The sequence below is a fragment of the Lissotriton helveticus genome, chromosome 2_1 (genome assembly GCF_964261635.1).
Source record: "Lissotriton helveticus chromosome 2_1, aLisHel1.1, whole genome shotgun sequence".
Taxonomy (NCBI): Eukaryota; Metazoa; Chordata; class Amphibia; order Caudata; family Salamandridae; genus Lissotriton; species Lissotriton helveticus.
In genome coordinates this window covers 1,327,198,562-1,327,219,429 of record NC_136059.1, presented here as the reverse complement: position 1 = coordinate 1,327,219,429, position 20,868 = coordinate 1,327,198,562, and the positions used below count along the sequence as shown (strand labels likewise).

At 45.1% G+C, this 20,868-nt stretch overlaps 1 long non-coding RNA gene across 1 annotated transcript in view; it reads left to right on the top strand.

The window, feature by feature from the left end:
* Positions 1-820: 820 nt before the first annotated feature.
* Positions 821-20,868, top strand: part of LOC144819734 (uncharacterized) — an 81,722-nt gene continuing 61,674 nt past the window's right edge. Inside the window, exon 1 of the long non-coding RNA XR_013607538.1 lies at positions 821-896. This is a non-coding gene — a long non-coding RNA (uncharacterized LOC144819734). The remainder of the gene's footprint in view (positions 897-20,868) is intronic.

The following is a 20,868-nucleotide window of genomic DNA, read 5'->3' as shown; positions in this document are numbered from 1 at the left end:
GTAATTCCAGCTACAATTAAACTTGTCAAAAGTGCAGAACATATGTATACAACGTAAATGAATTGTTTGCATGCAAATAGCATTGACATAAATATTTTGTCCATAAGCACAGCTCCATAAATAATAATCTTTTTTCTGGATTGTGCTAATCAATAAAAATAATAACAAACCGTTTCTCTGTGACTTATTTCAACAATAGCTTGCAGCCTGTACAATTTTTTGACTTGTACCTCACCATATTAAAACCAGAGTCACATGTTTAGTGAAAAGCAATGCACAATCAGTCTATCTAAGTAGAGAAAAAAACTGATGGCTGACCACAGGTGAGATGAGAGAAAAACATAAATTACTTGCGATTTTCACTGCTTCAGATATGCTTCGAGGAACAAGGGCACAGTGTAATTAAAACTAGTGCTGTGTAGCGCGTCTCCATCGAGGACATGTCTTATTTCCTTGTTGAAAGTTACACATTTCGTCCTGGACTTCACCAAAAAAAAAAACGTTAGCCTCTGTACCTACTGTCTTAAATCTCAATCCGAATACTGACAGGAGAAAAATCCCTTTAACAGAGGAGTCGGAGCTTGAAGGAAGAATGGGGACCAAAAAGTGTTTGAACAGATGAGTGTGAAAGCAGGAATGAAACGCAGCGTTTTTACAAGCCTGCAACTCACACATCAAAGGTGGCTGCACGTATTGACAACGTGCGCCGGGTGGCTGCAGGCGCATTCAAGCTTCACGTTCAAGTTTTGAGGTCTGATTCTTCCAACGTCACAGAGGCTCAACAGGAAACTCCTCATGTCACCACAGCAAAGGTCAAATACGAGCTAAAACAGTTGAGAGGCTTTGAAATAGAACTGAACAACAGCAGTTTAATGGTCACACACACCAGGACACAGGTGAGAGAAATTGTAAAGTAGAAATAACTGACTCACCAGCAATGTGCTGCACCTGTAGAAAGAGATATATCGTAGGCAGGCAGAAAAACGTCACTAGTTCTATTTTATGAGAAGGAAATTCAGTCGCAAAATTCCCAAACTGACTGAACACGAACCCAAGCAGCTCAGATGCCACTTCTTGAACTCTCTTGAGGAGAGTTGTAAAATACTGCTTACTTAAACACAGGAACAAAGAACACAATTTGGCTTTCTTATGTTCTAGCCTAAAAGAGAAAAAAGTATGTGATATTTTAATAGTAAACATACCCTGGGTTGCCCTCAAGTAGTATACAATGGCTTTAAAATATCATGTGTCAATAAAAACATGCTAGGAGTGCAATGCAATGCTCCTCTCATGTGTTGTGTCACACAACCTAAAAATATTTAGGTGAGTGACTTCGTAAATATAATTCATAGAAGTATAAGATAGAAATACAGATACACACAAAACATGTAGTGACTCATCCCTTGTCAAGGGTAGGGGCATATTTGTACCCAATGAAGGTACATTGCATGTCCCTTAGGTCATAAGCAGATGCCTGCTTCAAGGCTGTGATGAAAATTTCTGAAGGGGCACGTTTGAAAAAGTGTCAAAAAGAATGTGCCGCTCTGTATATCTTGTACTTAAATTGTCAGTGGATGAGAAGCATAGTCACCTACCCCGTCATCTGTCAGCCTGGAGATGTTTAAGGACTGCTCACTGCTGGGTTAAATGCATCTTCCGGGTCACAGCTGAATGGTGTCCACCCCTCCTCTCCATGACTGTCAGCAGGTAGCAGAGAACACGCAAGGGGGGGTTACGTTAGTTGAGGGAAGAGCCAGGTGACTGTGGTGGCTGTCTTGAAATGCACAAAGGGGTCAGTATGCCACAAGGGACATACTCAAGTGGTATTTGTGGAGGCATGGTGGAGAAAGTGACACCTCAAAGAACAAAGGCTTGGTCAAAGTGGCTAATATGCTGACTGAGGGTCTACAATACTCAGAGAACAAAAAAGGTGTTTAAGCGGAGTTCAGTGTTTTTTGGCCATATTGTAATGGTGACATGTATATGTCATTGTGGGTATAAATTTAAATATATCAAATTAACTCAGTATTGCATCACGCACCGTGTCTGTAAAACTGATTGTCCGTAATTCCATATTGCAGATTATGTCGATCAGGTGTTGTTAAAATGCCTTGAGTTATGGAAATGCAGGTAAAATCCAACAGTGGGAAAATGATTATCCGGTACATTCGGTTCAGGGTATATCATCATTGAGACCAATGGTGTGTGTCATCAGACGGAAGACCCACTGTTGCTCGCTAAAGAACAAAGATTCAGCACTACATCTGTTATTAGCCTCAAGGATTGTCCACTTAACATTGTCTGCTGTCTGGTTAAGATCTAGAAAGTGCAAGGACATCTCAGTGGTGGCCCTTTTGCAGTGGATGTTGCTGTGGTGTTCAATAATTCTGGTTTTGAACATCCGGGTGGTAATCCCTACATATCATGGTGTGCAGGGGCGAGGGATTAAATAAATACAATTTTGAGATTGCAATTTGTATGCCTTTTCTGTTTCCACAGGCGGGTTTCCCCCAGGTCAAGCTCCTTGGTTGCTTGTGTGAAAGTGCATACAGAACAGGTCCCGCTAGGGTAATGCCCCATGACTGATGGTAGTCCCCACAGAGTCTACTGGGGATCTTTGTGAGGTGTTGGGCGTGTATGCACTAGGAGTTCTCTCGGGTTGCTTGTGATCTCATAGACAATCCTTGCATAGTAAATTAGAATTGCAGAATGATTGTGGTGTGAGCAAAAGTATAATTTCTTTAGCGAATCAAAACACAGGTGTAATAGACATCATTGCCTTAATACATAAGCACCATTCCAATACTTAAAACCTATTCAGCACCTTCTATGCCAATGTCGCCCAGAGATGTTCGAACAAATATGAAACATTTAAACAATAAGACTTTCTCCCAGTGAATTAACCCGGTGAAGATACCAAATGAAACTGATATTTGTTGCAATCTTACATACTCACCATAACAAATTAACTCAAGCAAGGCAACGCATTGAGTGGCAATAAACAATTGTCACCAGCTTAACAGTGCTTTCTGAATCCCATGGAGAGAGGATGTGTGCAGGTGGGGAAGCAAGAGTGAGTGACAGAGATGGCATTCATCTTGTTCAAAATGGAGTAGTATACAGACTAACTAAAGCACATTCATACCTTCACTTGTATACATCATATGAAATATCTTTCAATTGCAATTATATTAATTCAGTCTATATATGTAGAATCATATGTACAATTGCAAATCATATGTTAATATTAGTACACAAAAAATACATTTTAAACAATTCCACAATATTCCTTGTATTCATTACTCCAACACTACGAGCCCTGTGTTCAATGTGAATTAATCGGGTAGCTGGAATTTTTATTTATTTATGTCTACCATGTTTAGGTGGTTGCCTACTTTTTCATTTATTTTGTTACATATGCGTGCATTAAAAAAAAACATTGCGTCAGCAAAGGCCAGACCTATCAGCTTTGCTAATTTGTTTGTGTCATGGTTTTAGGTGTAGCAGTATGGAGTCAGCCTACATGTGCAATGGCCTGGAACCTTTATCCCAAATCTAACAAATAAGTGTCTTTGATGCTCAAAGGCATCCACCAGCACTAATTAAGCACTGTTACATAATTCTATCTGTCTTTATTATTTGAACTGGCTGTAATAGCTACTGCTAAACTACCCAATGGAAGCCTATGGATTTTCTGCAGTGCAGACAATCCACTTACGTGGGATCACGACAACCCAGTGTGCAGTAGAGAAACTATGAATTTGATAGTTTACCCTGGCAAAGGCCAGGAGGTTTGTAAATCTTGTAAAAAACACAAATGCCCGCAAACCAAGAGTGCATGCCCATGCCTCTCAGGCTATCCCGCTTTCTGAAGAACTAGCCCCATAATACACTGTTTTACTAATATCACAGGCTAAACTTTTAATGTGATGAGCAAGAAGATGTGTGCTGATATTCTAAATTCTGCTACAAGTTACCAAGTGCCAGAAGCAAAAAGTTATCCAACGGTAATGTTCAATTTCAAGAGACACATTTCTTTTGAATTAAAATACTGACAGGCGAATATATACAGCTATACATTGTTTTGAAGGTTTCTTTGACTGTCCTACGTGTAATGCAGTACATGAAATAAAAACATGGTTTGAAGTCGTGCAAAGCAGAACGTTGTTATATCTTTGGCATTGATTGATCAGGCCAAGATCCACAGCAAGCACTCGTTGCATCATTGAGGGTGAGGAGGTCAGAACAAAAATTGATCAACCTGTGTCCGTATGTTGCAGTGATATATATTTCATGTTCTCTTTGCACGGATGCTGTCTAGTTCGACAGTGAAGACTTTTCGGTTTGTTGCTTTCAGCTTGTATTGATTTGCAGCACTCCTGTGGATACACTGGTTTCATGTTTCCATCTTCAAACAAAATTGACCAGAGAGTGAAATCAATTCAAACCACCATTTGGTCCTTTAGAATGCTATACAAGGGTCAATGCAGACGTAATAATATAAAACAGCACTCAAACAGACACAGAGTAGGGAAGATGTATATGCACTGCTCGTTTTGATTAGAAAAAAGTCCTGTGTCCCAAATGATTTGAGGAAGCCACTGGAACTGCAGAATTCTGGGGTTGCCGATTACCAAGGCTGCCTAGTGCTGATTCCACCATATGCCCCTCTGTAAAGTAGGCCTGGGCGGTAAATTCCGTTCCGCTCGCGGAATTTGGGAAGTACCCGAAATTCTGCATTCCGCGTCTTCCTGGAATTTTTGATTGTTCGCATTCTCAAAATGCATGTTCGCAAGATATTTCCCCCCGAGCACGGAAACAGCGTTCGCGTACAGGAAAAAAGCATTGCAAACTAGCAATTCCGCGTGTTCATGGAATTTCTGCGTGTGCGCAGTATTTTTTTGCAGTTTCGCGGAGTTCTGTGTAGCGCGACTACACCAATTCCGCCCACACCTACAGTAAAGTTGTGGGCCCTAGGCCACAGCCTACTAAAATGAGTGACACAGACACATTGGATATGCTGGTTAACTGGCCATAAGCATGTGCATTCGGGGCCTTTTATTATCAGGCTCACGTCACTCGTGACGCCTGTGTTGAATGGGTGTGCGGTGTGGGTGTGGCCAGCCCTCGGGGGAGTGGCTGGTTAAACAAGTGCCTGCTGGAACACTAGACATGTCAAGCAGAACATTGCACCTTCGTCCACCAACCTATACTTTCTGTCTCTTTATGCCAGACTCGCAGGTTCTTTTGCATCCCTTCTATCTCCCTTTGTGTCTATTTTACTATTTTTCTCTTCCTCCTTTCTCTTTTTCTGCCTTTCTCTCTCTTGCTCTTGATCAAAGTCTGATGTTGGAAAATAAGACTCCGTTACTAAGTATGAGAGCTGGTGCCCACCATCTGCCACCACCTGCACAAATTAAGCACAATTCTACACGAGTCAGTGTTATTCACGGTTTCTATTTGTGTTTATTGGCAGGTAGATAGGTTAGTGGGTGACAAAATTGCTTAGGTATCCCCTGTTAAATCCCATTGATTGTCGTTAGTAGGTATGACGTGAATTGCTTGGGATTGGGGAAGTTCCTTTCAATTGGAAAGTGAATGCAGCAGCATAAAATTGATATGAGTACATTTTTGTGCATTATTCTGTAATGGATTTCTACTAATTTCTATGACCCAGAAAACATGTGCTACCAAACTTCCGTTTTGGAGGTTAGGGGCTTGAGTAAATAACTTATTCCGCTTGTCAAAGCGGAACAGCAGCATAGGACAGGTCTACATGCCCAATGTGCATTCAATCTATGTGATTGGGCAGGACCACCAATTTCACATTGCACAAAGCATAACCATTATTTTGCGAACTGTGTTTAGTCTCCCAAGTTTACATTAGTCAAACTTTCACGCAGCACAAGGCAACGTAGCAAGCCACCGTGCTGCGCTGTGTGAAAGGGCAGAAATGTGCAGTATTTACCATTATACAGAGCATTCCTGCCCTTTTCTTGTGCTCTCACACAATGTGCTGCCTTGCGCCAATGTAGGCACCCTTGCACAATAGTGAAAGGATGCCTGTGCTGTAAGAGGGATTGTTTTTGTGCAGGGAGGGACACCTTCCTGCACCTTCCTGCACAAAGGGAAGAGGATGCCCCCTAGGGAAAAGTAAAGCAACACAGCAATTTTCACTGCAACTCACTGCTCTACATTTATCAAGCCATGCAAGGTGGCCTTCAGCGGTTTGACAAATCTGACTTTGTGGTTTTCTCACCCTTGCACCCCCTTGTGAGGCGCAAGGGTGAAGGAACAGCAATGATATACATACCCCTAACTGTCTGCACCAGAATGCCATAATAATTGGTTCTTGGACTTTTAACAGCTACTCCAGGATGGTCCATCACTAATATACACGTCTCCTACATTCTTTCAATGTGCAGTGTATACTGAAACTCGTTACAATCACTGGTCTCCAGAGTTTTATTAACAGTACAAAGTAATGTTCAATTACACCCTAAGCATGCTTCAGTCCTCAGTTCATCATATCAGTTCAATATAAGATCTGTTCTTGAATAGATCCACTACCAATGGCCTGAAACCATTGTTTGTCATAGCTCAAAAATGCATTCATTTCGGTGATGCAATCCTGCCAGCTTCCAGGCCAAGATACACTAACAACAAAGGAAGAAATCTAATTGCACCAACGGTGAGTTAAGCCCCAGGTTCAAATGGATGAACAGCAGGCGCGCAACGCCGCTTTGGACTCAAAGGGCTTCAGCCTCCCCGTCGTGTGTGGCAGCCCGGGATGAGACTGCTTCCCGGGCACACACAGCTGCACCCGAGTACTTCACAGGTCCTTTAAAGACCTTTTGCTTGTTAATGAGGCATTGTTGTTGTTTCACCCATCTAAGAGCCCCTGAAGCTCCACTCTGCCAATTGCTTAGAGATTCAGTACCCCCTGAAATTTTTTCTTAGCCGCAAGCCCCCCCCCCCCGAAATGTGGCGCTAGTTGCGCCTCTGATGAACAGGCCCATGTCGCCCAGGACAGTGGCCTATGAAAGTGGCATATGAGCAGGAGCTGTGCAGCCACATCCCAAAGACTTTTCAAAACACAGCATTACACCACTGCAGAGAACAAGTTCACCTATGTTGACCTAGTATCCCTCCCACATGAATGCATGCCTAGTGTCTGTGGTGGCAAGACTTCCGATATCATGCTGCTCGTAGTTACAGACATGAGTAAAAGGTAGGGCTCAGGGAAGCAGGGTATGACATCAACAATTAAATTAGCAATTTTCACGTTGGTCACACAAGATTAGACCTCCTGGCATTTAAAACATCTAGGGGTAAGGCTATACGTGTGCTATGGCAATAAGGATGTTGGGAAGTACAGGAAATAGCAAACCAAGAAGGCAGACCACAGAGATATGGATTTCAAAGTGGGTAAGAAAGAGCAAAAAGAGGTTAGAAATTTCCTTAAGTAGGTACCACATGGGAGGGAAGCATTGTCACTTGGCTATGTCAGAAGAAAGAGGACTACAATATTGGAGCATACATGTCACAAGGGTTAAGGTGCAAACTGTTATATTTACAATAAGTTTACATTACTTTCAGGGAAGGGGTATGGAAAGTTTTCATCTCGATCTGGTGGCTCCTAGTTGGGCAAGTACAAAAAGTCTTAAGATCATAAAAAAACATTAGCTTAAACATTTGTAAACACATATCTGAGTTGGCTTTAATACTCCAGCTCCTCCAAGAGCAGAAACTATGGGGTATATTACCAAGCAATAGCGATAATTATCGCTATTGCTTGGTTAGAGACAACATTTTACCACTGAGCTGCGGCGATTTTTATCGCAGATAAACCTTGGTAATACCAAGGTTTATCTGCGATAAAAATCTGGTGTTAGCGACAGCTAGGTAATAGGGAGATCATTTCTTGGCTTTTAAAGCCAAAAAAGCGGAGATAAACCCCCTTGATAATATGCCCCTATATTTTTGCTCATGGGCTACTAAAAAAGGCGTTACAGGACCACATTTAAATAATATCGTCCAGATAAAAAGTACACCATTGCTGAGTTATGACAAATGGCACCATGATTACTGGATGGATATATGAAGCAAGCATAGCAGGCTTTTAGAGTTTATTCCCCTTCACACAGGGCTACTGTAGTCAAAGGAAAATACATGCCTGCAATGAAAGAAATGTGCCAGGTAATAAACTCAACTAGGCATAGGTGCAACTTCTTCTGCACATGATTGAAGAGTGTGAGGACTTTCACAAATATTATCTCTTTCAAAGCACCATCCTATTCCAAACTGTTCGCCCGTGATAAGTTTGATAAGAAAATAACAGCCTGATTCATGAAACGAAAATCGGCTCGCAAAGGGCCAGATTCTGAGAATCTGGCCCTTTGCGGGCGCAATTATTGCATTTGTGATTCATCATCCCAAATGCAATAATCGCTATTATAGAATTCGCTATTGTGCGAGGAATTGCATTTAAGGAATCTCTATTAGAGATTCCTTAAATGCAATTCATCAACCAATTTTAAATTGCGAATTCGCTATATTTGGCCGCTATTTACCACGAAGTCTGACTTCGTGGTAAATAGCGAAAAAATAGATTAAAGCACTTTAGTGCATTTTTTTCTTTTGCATGTTACACACACACATGTCCTTAGGACATGTGTGTGCGCAACACCTGTGTAATGTTGCAATTCAGGGGTGTTACAGGGTGTCCTTTGGACACCCCTGGCACCCTTGAAATCGCTTCCTTATTTGCGATTAGCTAATTGCTAATCGCAAATAAGGAATAACTCCCCATTCATTCCTATGGGCCTTTAGCAAATAAGGAATGTGTAGGAATCGTAATTTATTTAGCAATTCCTACATGAATCCCGTTTTGCAAGTCTTTAATAGCGATTCCTTATGAATCGCTATCAGGGGCTCGCAAAACGGGAGAATGATGAATCAGGCTGAATATGAGAGTGAAGGCTGGCAACTTGGAAAATGCTTTAACTTAAGTAAGACAGCAAGGGCAATTTTCTTCTTAAATGGTTCCAGAAGGCCATGGCATCCCATAAAAAAGGTCTCTTAATGTTATGTATCACTAATCCCCGAGGTGAAAACCAGAGCTGGAGAACAAATAACTTGCTAATAAAACAAAACTGGGGAGGGCAGCTGAACTGCATGAGGAATTGCCTTAAAAACTACAATTTCCCAACAAGGGTTGGTACCTAAAAGATCGAGTGAATTCCTGATGATCCATCACTTGTTTTGTCTTTGAGAAAATTCAATTAGTTAACATTTTGGCCAAGCAGATTAGATAGTGGCCTATATGTCATTTGAAAGGTCTGAGAATTCAAGGAAGCAATTTTCTTCAGATACTCCTAGGTAAGGTAAGTTTATTATGCATAGTTAATTAAAACCAATACACTAGTTAACTCACATGGTTACCATCAGCTGGGGTTTGACCCTGTGCTTATGTATATATTTACTGAAAAAAGCAAAGGTTATAGGGACGTTATAGTTAGGCTCAGATTTCACTCGTGACATTTCAAATGACATCACTAATGACATCAAGGGATTGTGGGTGTTTTCCAAAGGTTTCTGAGTTTTAAACATATATACTTTCCTACTACAAAAGTTACATTCGTTTTCTAGGTGCACTACTACTGAGTGATTTTACTTATATTATGTTAATACATCCCTCTAACATTTGTTTTTTTCAGTGAATTTCTAAGGTTTTTCAATTTCTGCTTCCTAAATATAACGTCCCTGTAACCTTTGGTTTTCTTAAGTGAATTTCTATGGTTTTTTATCGGGTAGTTACGTTTGCAGAGTGGTTGAGAAAGGGGGCAGGCCATGACCAGCTTCCCAGGATTCCCGCTGTAAGGGACTTACTGGAGGCAACAGGAGGGCTTCTTGGCCCCCAAGGTCCCTAAGCATCCGAGAGGGCTTCATCCACCAACCAGTAGTGCGCCAGGAGTTGTGTTTGCAGGGTGGTGGAGAGAGGGTGTGTGGCCTTCGAAGACCTCTTAGCAATCCCGCTGTGTGGGACTTACTGAAGGTAGGATGAGGGATAGTTGGCCACAAAGGATCCTCAAGAGCCAATAGGGCTTCATCCCCCAACTAGGCCTGTTTGTAGACTGGTAGAGAAAGGGGACATGCCCTCCAACAACCTCTCAGCAATCCTACTGTGTGGGACTTACTGTAGGTAACAGCAATGGTAGTTGGCCCCAAGGACCCTCTAGAGTCAAAGGGACTTCATCCCCCAACTAGTAGTGCTCCAGGATGCATGTTTGCTGAGGGGTGGCAAAATGGGCCAGGGCCTCTGGCAACTTGCCATATAGCTTTAAAAACAAATTATTAGGGACCCCCTTCCCTGGGCCGATTTGGCCCCCGGGGACCCCATTACCCAGGGCCAGGCCTTTTTGAATGGGGGGGGGGCTTCATGGCCCCCCTTTGCTGGGCCAATTTCGGCACAGGCGTCCCCATTCCCCCGGGGCCCAGCATCTCTTCTACTGTTATTATTTTTGATGGAGACCACATGGGGAGCCTCAAGGCCTCCGTGGTCCCTGCCGGTCTCCCGCCTCCTGCGGAAGCCTGCATATTTTTTTTTACAGAGAACCATTGTTTGTCATAGCTCAAAAATGTATTCATTTCGGTGATGCAATCCTGCCAGCTTCCAGGCCAAGATACACTAACAACAAAGGAAGAAATCTAATTGCACCAACGGTGAGTTAAGCCCCAGGTTCAAATGGATGAACAGCAGGCGCGCAACGCCGCTTTGGACTCAAAGGGCTTCAGCCTCCCCGTCGTGTGTGGCAGCCCGGGATGAGACTGCTTCCCGGGCACACACAGCTGCACCCGAGTACTTCACAGGTCCTTTAAAGACCTTTTGCTTGTTAATGAGGCATTGTTGTTGTTTCACCCATCTAAGAGCCCCTGAAGCTCCACTCTGCCAATTGCTTAGAGATTCAGTACCCCCTGAAATTTTTTCTTAGCCGCAAGCCCCCCCCCCCCGAAATGTGGCGCTAGTTGCGCCTCTGATGAACAGGCCCATGTCGCCCAGGACAGTGGCCTATGAAAGTGGCATATGAGCAGGAGCTGTGCAGCCACATCCCAAAGACTTTTCAAAACACAGCATTACACCACTGCAGAGAACAAGTTCACCTATGTTGACCTAGTATCCCTCCCACATGAATGCATGCCTAGTGTCTGTGGTGGCAAGACTTCCGATATCATGCTGCTCGTAGTTACAGACATGAGTAAAAGGTAGGGCTCAGGGAAGCAGGGTATGACATCAACAATTAAATTAGCAATTTTCACGTTGGTCACACAAGATTAGACCTCCTGGCATTTAAAACATCTAGGGGTAAGGCTATACGTGTGCTATGGCAATAAGGATGTTGGGAAGTACAGGAAATAGCAAACCAAGAAGGCAGACCACAGAGATATGGATTTCAAAGTGGGTAAGAAAGAGCAAAAAGAGGTTAGAAATTTCCTTAAGTAGGTACCACATGGGAGGGAAGCATTGTCACTTGGCTATGTCAGAAGAAAGAGGACTACAATATTGGAGCATACATGTCACAAGGGTTAAGGTGCAAACTGTTATATTTACAATAAGTTTACATTACTTTCAGGGAAGGGGTATGGAAAGTTTTCATCTCGATCTGGTGGCTCCTAGTTGGGCAAGTACAAAAAGTCTTAAGATCATAAAAAAACATTAGCTTAAACATTTGTAAACACATATCTGAGTTGGCTTTAATACTCCAGCTCCTCCAAGAGCAGAAACTATGGGGTATATTACCAAGCAATAGCTTTATCGCTATTGCTTGGTTAGAGACAACATTTTACCACTGAGCTGCGGCGATTTTTATCGCAGATAAACCTTGGTAATACCAAGGTTTATCTGCGATAAAAATCTGGTGTTAGCGACAGCTAGGTAATAGGGAGATCATTTCTTGGCTTTTAAAGCCAAAAAAGCGGAGATAAACCCCCTTGATAATATGCCCCTATATTTTTGCTCATGGGCTACTAAAAAAGGCGTTACAGGACCACATTTAAATAATATCGTCCAGATAAAAAGTACACCATTGCTGAGTTATGACAAATGGCACCATGATTACTGGATGGATATATGAAGCAAGCATAGCAGGCTTTTAGAGTTTATTCCCCTTCACACAGGGCTACTGTAGTCAAAGGAAAATACATGCCTGCAATGAAAGAAATGTGCCAGGTAATAAACTCAACTAGGCATAGGTGCAACTTCTTCTGCACATGATTGAAGAGTGTGAGGACTTTCACAAATATTATCTCTTTCAAAGCACCATCCTATTCCAAACTGTTCGCCCGTGATAAGTTTGATAAGAAAATAACAGCCTGATTCATGAAACGAAAATCGGCTCGCAAAGGGCCAGATTCTGAGAATCTGGCCCTTTGCGGGCGCAATTATTGCATTTGTGATTCATCATCCCAAATGCAATAATCGCTATTATAGAATTCGCTATTGTGCGAGGAATTGCATTTAAGGAATCTCTATTAGAGATTCCTTAAATGCAATTCATCAACCAATTTTAAATTGCGAATTCGCTATATTTGGCCGCTATTTACCACGAAGTCTGACTTCGTGGTAAATAGCGAAAAAATAGATTAAAGCACTTTAGTGCATTTTTTTCTTTTGCATGTTACACACACACATGTCCTTAGGACATGTGTGTGCGCAACACCTGTGTAATGTTGCAATTCAGGGGTGTTACAGGGTGTCCTTTGGACACCCCTGGCACCCTTGAAATCGCTTCCTTATTTGCGATTAGCTAATTGCTAATCGCAAATAAGGAATAACTCCCCATTCATTCCTATGGGCCTTTAGCAAATAAGGAATGTGTAGGAATCGTAATTTATTTAGCAATTCCTACATGAATCCCGTTTTGCAAGTCCTTAATAGCGATTCCTTATGAATCGCTATCAGGGGCTCGCAAAACGGGAGAATGATGAATCAGGCTGAATATGAGAGTGAAGGCTGGCAACTTGGAAAATGCTTTAACTTAAGTAAGACAGCAAGGGCAATTTTCTTCTTAAATGGTTCCAGAAGGCCATGGCATCCCATAAAAAAGGTCTCTTAATGTTATGTATCACTAATCCCCGAGGTGAAAACCAGAGCTGGAGAACAAATAACTTGCTAATAAAACAAAACTGGGGAGGGCAGCTGAACTGCATGAGGAATTGCCTTAAAAACTACAATTTCCCAACAAGGGTTGGTACCTAAAAGATCGAGTGAATTCCTGATGATCCATCACTTGTTTTGTCTTTGAGAAAATTCCATTAGTTAACATTTTGGCCAAGCAGATTAGATAGTGGCCTATATGTCATTTGAAAGGTCTGAGAATGCAAGGAAGCAATTTTCTTCAGATACTCCTAGGTAAGGTAAGTTTATTATGCATAGTTAATTAAAACCAATACACTAGTTAACTCACATGGTTACCATCAGCTGGGGTTTGACCCTGTGCTTATGTATATATTTACTGAAAAAAGCAAAGGTTATAGGGACGTTATAGTTAGGCTCAGATTTCACTCGTGACATTTCAAATGACATCACTAATGACATCAAGGGATTGTGGGTGTTTTCCAAAGGTTTCTGAGTTTTAAACATATATACTTTCCTACTACAAAAGTTACATTCGTTTTCTAGGTGCACTACTACTGAGTGATTTTACTTATATTATGTTAATACATCCCTCTAACATTTGTTTTTTTCAGTGAATTTCTAAGGTTTTTCAATTTCTGCTTCCTAAATATAACGTCCCTGTAACCTTTGGTTTTCTTAAGTGAATTTCTATGGTTTTTTATCGGGTAGTTACGTTTGCAGAGTGGTTGAGAAAGGGGGCAGGCCATGACCAGCTTCCCAGGATTCCCGCTGTATGGGACTTACTGGAGGCAACAGGAGGGCTTCTTGGCCCCCAAGGTCCCTAAGCATCCGAGAGGGCTTCATCCACCAACCAGTAGTGCGCCAGGAGTTGTGTTTGCAGGGTGGTGGAGAGAGGGTGTGTGGCCTTCGAAGACCTCTTAGCAATCCCGCTGTGTGGGACTTACTGAAGGTAGGATGAGGGATAGTTGGCCACAAAGGATCCTCAAGAGCCAATAGGGCTTCATCCCCCAACTAGGCCTGTTTGTAGACTGGTAGAGAAAGGGGACATGCCCTCCAACAACCTCTCAGCAATCCTACTGTGTGGGACTTACTGTATTTGAATTTGAATTTAAAAACTTTTCTATAGCGCACTTTTACCATGCGGTTTCATGGCGCTGTTGGATTGAGAGAAGCGGGCAGGAGCAGAGGGGGATTAAGCATTGTAGGCTCGAGAGAAAAGAAAAGTTTTGAGACCCTTCCGGAATTCCATGTAGGAAGATGACATGCGGAGTTCCAAAGGAAGGGAGTTCCAAAACGAAGGAGCAAGTACTGCAAATTTCGTACCACCAGTCTTTTTCTTACTGAAGCGGGGGATAGTTAGCAGAGCCTGATGAGTGGACCTAAGCTCTCGTCCAGGAATGTAGGGGGTGATGGCAGAACAAATGAATTCCGGGGCGGTGCCTGTTTTAGCCTGGAAGGTGGTGCAACCAAGTTTAAACAAGGCACGCTCTTTCACCGGCAGCCAGTGCAATGCCTGCAGTAAGGGAGTGGCTCGGTGGTATTTAGGCAGGCCATGAATCAGGCGGGCAGCCTGGTTCTGCACTAGCTGCAGACGGCGAATGGCGTAAGCTGGAGCGCCGTTGTAAATGATGTTCCCGTAATCGAGGCGCGAGAGCACCATGGCCATCACTATAATCTTTAGGGCGGGTAAAGAAAAAAAACGAGAAATCTTTCTGATGATTCGAAGGGAAAAGAAACAAGAGGAAACAACTGAGCTGACCTGGGAGTGGACGGAAAGTGAGGGATCCAGGAGGATGCCGAGGGTCTTGACCTTGGGGACTGGGGGTGGGGGAACACCAAGTGAAGGGGGCCAGTGGAAAGGGGACCAGGGGCTGCAACCACCTCTAGTCAAGACTAACTCCGTCTTGTCTGGGTTGAGTTTGAGGTGGTTGCAGTTCATCCAATCCTGGATGAATAACATGACGGATTGGACATTTGAAGCAGAGGAGGAGGGGTGGGAAAGGTTGAAAATTAGCTGGAGGTCATCGGCGTAGTTGAACACCGTGACCTCGAGCTGCTGTAACATAAAAATGAGGGGGTAGATGTATAAATTAAACAAAAGAGGGGAAAGGGAAGAGCCTTGGGGAACTCCACATGCGACCTTACGAGAGGCAGCGGTGAAACCAGCAAGATGGACTGCCTGAGCCCTGTCACTCAGGAAGGACTTGAGCCAGGCGAGGGCCAGGCCCTCTATACCCGCCGCCTTGACACGGGTGAGAAGGATGGAGTGGTCCACCGTGTCAAATGCGGCGGATAGGTCTAAAAGAATGAGGGCCTGGGGGACGTTGGTATCAATGCCCTCGCGTAGGCTGTCCATCACTGAGATCACTACCTTCTCCGTCGAGTGGAGGGGGCGAAAGCCCGCCTGCCGGGGGGAGAGGCAGTGGTTGGCTTCCACGTAGGTGCTCAGGGTGCTGGTTACGTGGGTCTCCAAGACCTTGGCCAAGTAGGGTAAAAGGGAAATGGGACGGTAATTTAAAGGAGATGAAGGGTCGGCACCAGGTTTTTTTAGAATGGGGATAACTGCCGCAAATTTATGGGCAGTGGAGACAACTCCGGATTTAAGTGAGTCATTTAAGAGTGTGAGGGGAGGGGTAGGACAGTGTAGGAAGACCTCTCGCAAGATACGAGCGGGGGCAAAGTCTAGGGGTGAGCCCGACTTTACCTTTTGAAGCAGAGGAAAGAGTGTAGCTGTGGTCAGAGGGGGGAAGGACGTGAGTTTGGAAGTGATAACCGGGGGGGAGGGGTTGATGAAGGCCGAGGAGGGAGGAGAGATTTTAGCCTTGATCGTTGCGACCTTGTCAATGAAAAAATCATTGAGGGAGTCGCAGAGTGGTTGGGAGGGGGGGATCAAGGCCGTGGCTCTGTTAGATGAGGCAAGCTCATGTACTGTGGCGAAAATCTCTTTGGATTGAGATTCGGCTGCCAATATCCTGTTTGAGTAAAACAGGGTCTTGGCATCAAGTATGCTTTGTTTGTAAACTTTGAGCACAGAGAGATAGGTGGTTTTTTTGGCGGGGCAGTATTCTCTTCTCCATACGCGCTCTGCTCTGCGTGCGGCCAGCTTCTTCTCCTTGAGGTCGGGGGTGAACCAACGATTGGCCGCATGGGCACGCTTCACCGTAATCCGTCTCAAGGGAGCGAAGTCGTCGCCTGCCCGAGCCAGCCAGCCATCGATGGTAGTCAGCTGGTCTGGGGCGGTGAGGCCCGAGAGGTCAGGGCAGGAGTTGGCCAGGGCTAGGCAGAAAGATGGCATATCTGCCTTACCCCACTTTCTAGCCCAGGTGTTCTTAGGGAGAGGGGGTTTAGATGCTGGGGCTAGCGCGAGGGAGAAGGAAATTGAAAAATGGTCCGACCAAGAGCACGGGGAAATGACAGGAGGAGTAGTGGGGATATTTAAAGTCCAGACCTGATCAAGCGAGTGGCCGTGGACATGTGTGGGGCTGTGGACGAGGGGACAGAAATTCAGGCTGGTCATGAGGCTAGTGAAATCTTTAGAAAGGGGGGTTTCGGCGGGGTCGTTGGGCCAAAAGTTGAAGTCACCCAACACCAACACTGAGGAGTTGTTAATAACCAGTGTGGCGAGGGTGTCTTGGAGACAAGAGACAAAGTTGGAAGTAGCATGAGGGGGTCGATAAATGAGAACAGCCGTGAGGGGGGTCAAGTTAGAGCTAGCACGAATTATTAGGCAGTCTACCTCAGGGATAGGAGGAGAGGGAAGTATCTGAAAGTGGGAGTCAGAATGTGATATCAGGGCTACTCCACCACCTCTCCTACCCTCCGGGCGATCCGCCCGAATGATGGAGTAGGAAGGGGGGAGTGCGGCTAGGACATTGGGAAGGGAATCAGCCTTGAGCCAGGTCTCAGTTAGGAACAAGAGATCCGGGTTATGGGAGTCAAGGAAGTCGTGCAGCTCGTGCTGATGACTGACAACAGATCGAGTATTGAGGAGCGTAGCAGTAGTGTTGTAGGACGGCGTGGGGGGGACAAGCAAAAGGGGGCGAGAAGGCGCGGAGGCGCAAGGCAGAAGATAACTTTGAATAACGGTGGGGGGGGCAGCAGGGGGGCACGTAAGGAGATTTAAGAGCTGTAGTGAATTAGCCACAGTAGAGCTAATAGTGCCAGGGATCCAGTGAGAGAGAAGCTCAGAGGAGGTATAAGGCAACGAGAGGGCATAAGGGGGAGCCCCTAGCCCCGGCCTGCCGCGGACGGGCGCAGACGGGCAGGACTCAGGCTTGACTCCGGCGCGCCTCCGGCGCGCCCGCTGCGCTCGTCCGCTGCGCTGACACATAAGGGACGTTTAAATAGAGGAGCAGCGTGGGGGGAGTGGCGTGGGTGGGGTCGGGCGAACCAGCCCGATCCAAGATGGCGGCCACTACCGCTCGGCGCCTGAGGTGGAATCAGCTGCCAGCCAGCCTCGCTGGGCCCCTGAAAAGGCAAGATGAAGGTTAAAAGGTACCTGTTGATGTTCAGTACAGGTTAGTCAACAAGAATATACAATTTAAAAGTAAGTGCGTGTCACCGCTTTTAATCGGCGTGACAGCGCGCTAAATGAACTTAAAAGCTCAGTCGCAGCCCTCAGCTCCCACGAGCAAGCCCACTGCCACCGGGCCGCTCGCAATCGCTGGGGAGACTGTGAAACGCTCCTAAATAGAGGAGCAGCGTGGGGGGAGTGGCGTGGGTGGGGTCGGGCGAACCAGCCCGATCCAAGATGGCGGCCACTACCGCTCGGCGCCTGAGGTGGAATCAGCTGCCAGCCAGCCTCGCTGGGCCCCTGAAAAGGCAAGATGAAGGTTAAAAGGTACCTGTTGATGTTCAGTACAGGTTAGTCAACAAGAATATACAATTTAAAAGTAAGTGCGTGTCACCGCTTTTAATCGGCGTGACAGCGCGCTAAATGAACTTAAAAGCTCAGTCGCAGCCCTCAGCTCCCACGAGCAAGCCCACTGCCACCGGGCCGCTCGCAATCGCTGGGGAGACTGTGAAACGCTCCTAAATAGAGGAGCAGCGTGGGGGGAGTGGCGTGGGTGGGGTCGGGCGAACCAGCCCGATCCAAGATGGCGGCCACTACCGCTCGGCGCCTGAGGTGGAATCAGCTGCCAGCCAGCCTCGCTGGGCCCCTGAAAAGGCAAGATGAAGGTTAAAAGGTACCTGTTGATGTTCAGTACAGGTTAGTCAACAAGAATATACAATTTAAAAGTAAGTGCGTGTCACCGCTTTTAATCGGCGTGACAGCGCGCTAAATGAACTTAAAAGCTCAGTCGCAGCCCTCAGCTCCCACGAGCAAGCCCACTGCCACCGGGCCGCTCGCAATCGTAGGTAGGTAACAGCAATGGTAGTTGGCCCCAAGGACCCTCTAGAGTCAAAGGGACTTCATCCCCCAACTAGTAGTGCTCCAGGATGCATGTTTGCTGAGGGGTGGCAAAATGGGCCAGGGCCTCTGGCAACTTGCCATATAGCTTTAAAAACAAATTATTAGGGACCCCCTTCCCTGGGCCGATTTGGCCCCCGGGGACCCCATTACCCAGGGCCAGGCCTTTTTGAATGGGGGGGGGGCTTCATGGCCCCCCTCTGCTGGGCCAATTTCGGCACAGGCGTCCCCATTCCCCCGGGGCCCAGCATCTCTTCTACTGTTATTATTTTTGATGGAGACCACATGGGGAGCCTCAAGGCCTCCGTGGTCCCTGCCGGTCTCCCGCCTCCTGCGGAAGCCTGCATATTTTTTTTTACAGAGAACCATTGTTTGTCATAGCTCAAAAATGTATTCATTTCGGTGATGCAATCCTGCCAGCTTCCAGGCCAAGATACACTAACAACAAAGGAAGAAATCTAATTGCACCAACGGTGAGTTAAGCCCCAGGTTCAAATGGATGAACAGCAGGCGCGCAACGCCGCTTTGGACTCAAAGGGCTTCAGCCTCCCCGTCGTGTGTGGCAGCCCGGGATGAGACTGCTTCCCGGGCACACACAGCTGCACCCGAGTACTTCACAGGTCCTTTAAAGACCTTTTGCTTGTTAATGAGGCATTGTTGTTGTTTCACCCATCTAAGAGCCCCTGAAGCTCCACTCTGCCAATTGCTTAGAGATTCAGTACCCCCTGAAATTTTTTCTTAGCCGCAAGCCCCCCCCCCCCGAAATGTGGCGCTAGTTGCGCCTCTGATGAACAGGCCCATGTCGCCCAGGACAGTGGCCTATGAAAGTGGCATATGAGCAGGAGCTGTGCAGCCACATCCCAAAGACTTTTCAAAACACAGCATTACACCACTGCAGAGAACAAGTTCACCTATGTTGACCTAGTATCCCTCCCACATGAATGCATGCCTAGTGTCTGTGGTGGCAAGACTTCCGATATCATGCTGCTCGTAGTTACAGACATGAGTAAAAGGTAGGGCTCAGGGAAGCAGGGTATGACATCAACAATTAAATTAGCAATTTTCACGTTGGTCACACAAGATTAGACCTCCTGGCATTTAAAACATCTAGGGGTAAGGCTATACGTGTGCTATGGCAATAAGGATGTTGGGAAGTACAGGAAATAGCAAACCAAGAAGGCAGACCACAGAGATATGGATTTCAAAGTGGGTAAGAAAGAGCAAAAAGAGGTTAGAAATTTCCTTAAGTAGGTACCACATGGGAGGGAAGCATTGTCACTTGGCTATGTCAGAAGAAAGAGGACTACAATATTGGAGCATACATGTCACAAGGGTTAAGGTGCAAACTGTTATATTTACAATAAGTTTACATTACTTTCAGGGAAGGGGTATGGAAAGTTTTCATCTCGATCTGGTGGCTCCTAGTTGGGCAAGTACAAAAAGTCTTAAGATCATAAAAAAACATTAGCTTAAACATTTGTAAACACATATCTGAGTTGGCTTTAATACTCCAGCTCCTCCAAGAGCAGAAACTATGGGGCATATTACCAAGCAATAGCGATAATTATCGCTATTGCTTGGTTAGAGACAACATTTTACCACTGAGCTGCGGCGATTTTTATCGCAGATAAACCTTGGTAATACCAAGGTTTATCTGCGATAAAAATCTGGTGTTAGCGACAGCTAGGTAATAGGGAGATCATTTCTTGGCTTTTAAAGCCAAAAAAGCGGAGGTAAACCCCCTTGATAATATGCCCCTATATTTTTGCTCATGGGCTACTAAAAAAGGCGTTACAGGACCACATTTAAATAATATCGTCCAGATAAAAAGTACACCATTGCTGAGTTATGACAAATGGCACCATGATTACTGGATGGATATATGAAGCAAGCATAGCAGGCTTTTAGAGTTTATTTCCCTTCACACAGGGCTACTGTAGTCAAAGGAAAATACATGCCTGCAATGAAAGAAATGTGCCAGGTAATAAACTCAACTAGGCATAGGTGCAACTTCTTCTGCACATGATTGAAGAGTGTGAGGACTTTCACAAATATTATCTCTTTCAAAGCACCATCCTATTCCAAACTGTTCGCCCGTGATAAGTTTGATAAGAAAATAACAGCCTGATTCATGAAACGAAAATCGGCTCGCAAAGGGCCAGATTCTGAGAATCTGGCCCTTTGCGAGCGCAATTATTGCATTTGTGATTCATCATCCCAAATGCAATAATCGCTATTATAGAATTCGCTATTGTGCGAGGAATTGCATTTAAGGAATCTCTATTAGAGATTCCTTAAATGCAATTTGTTAGAAGCGGCT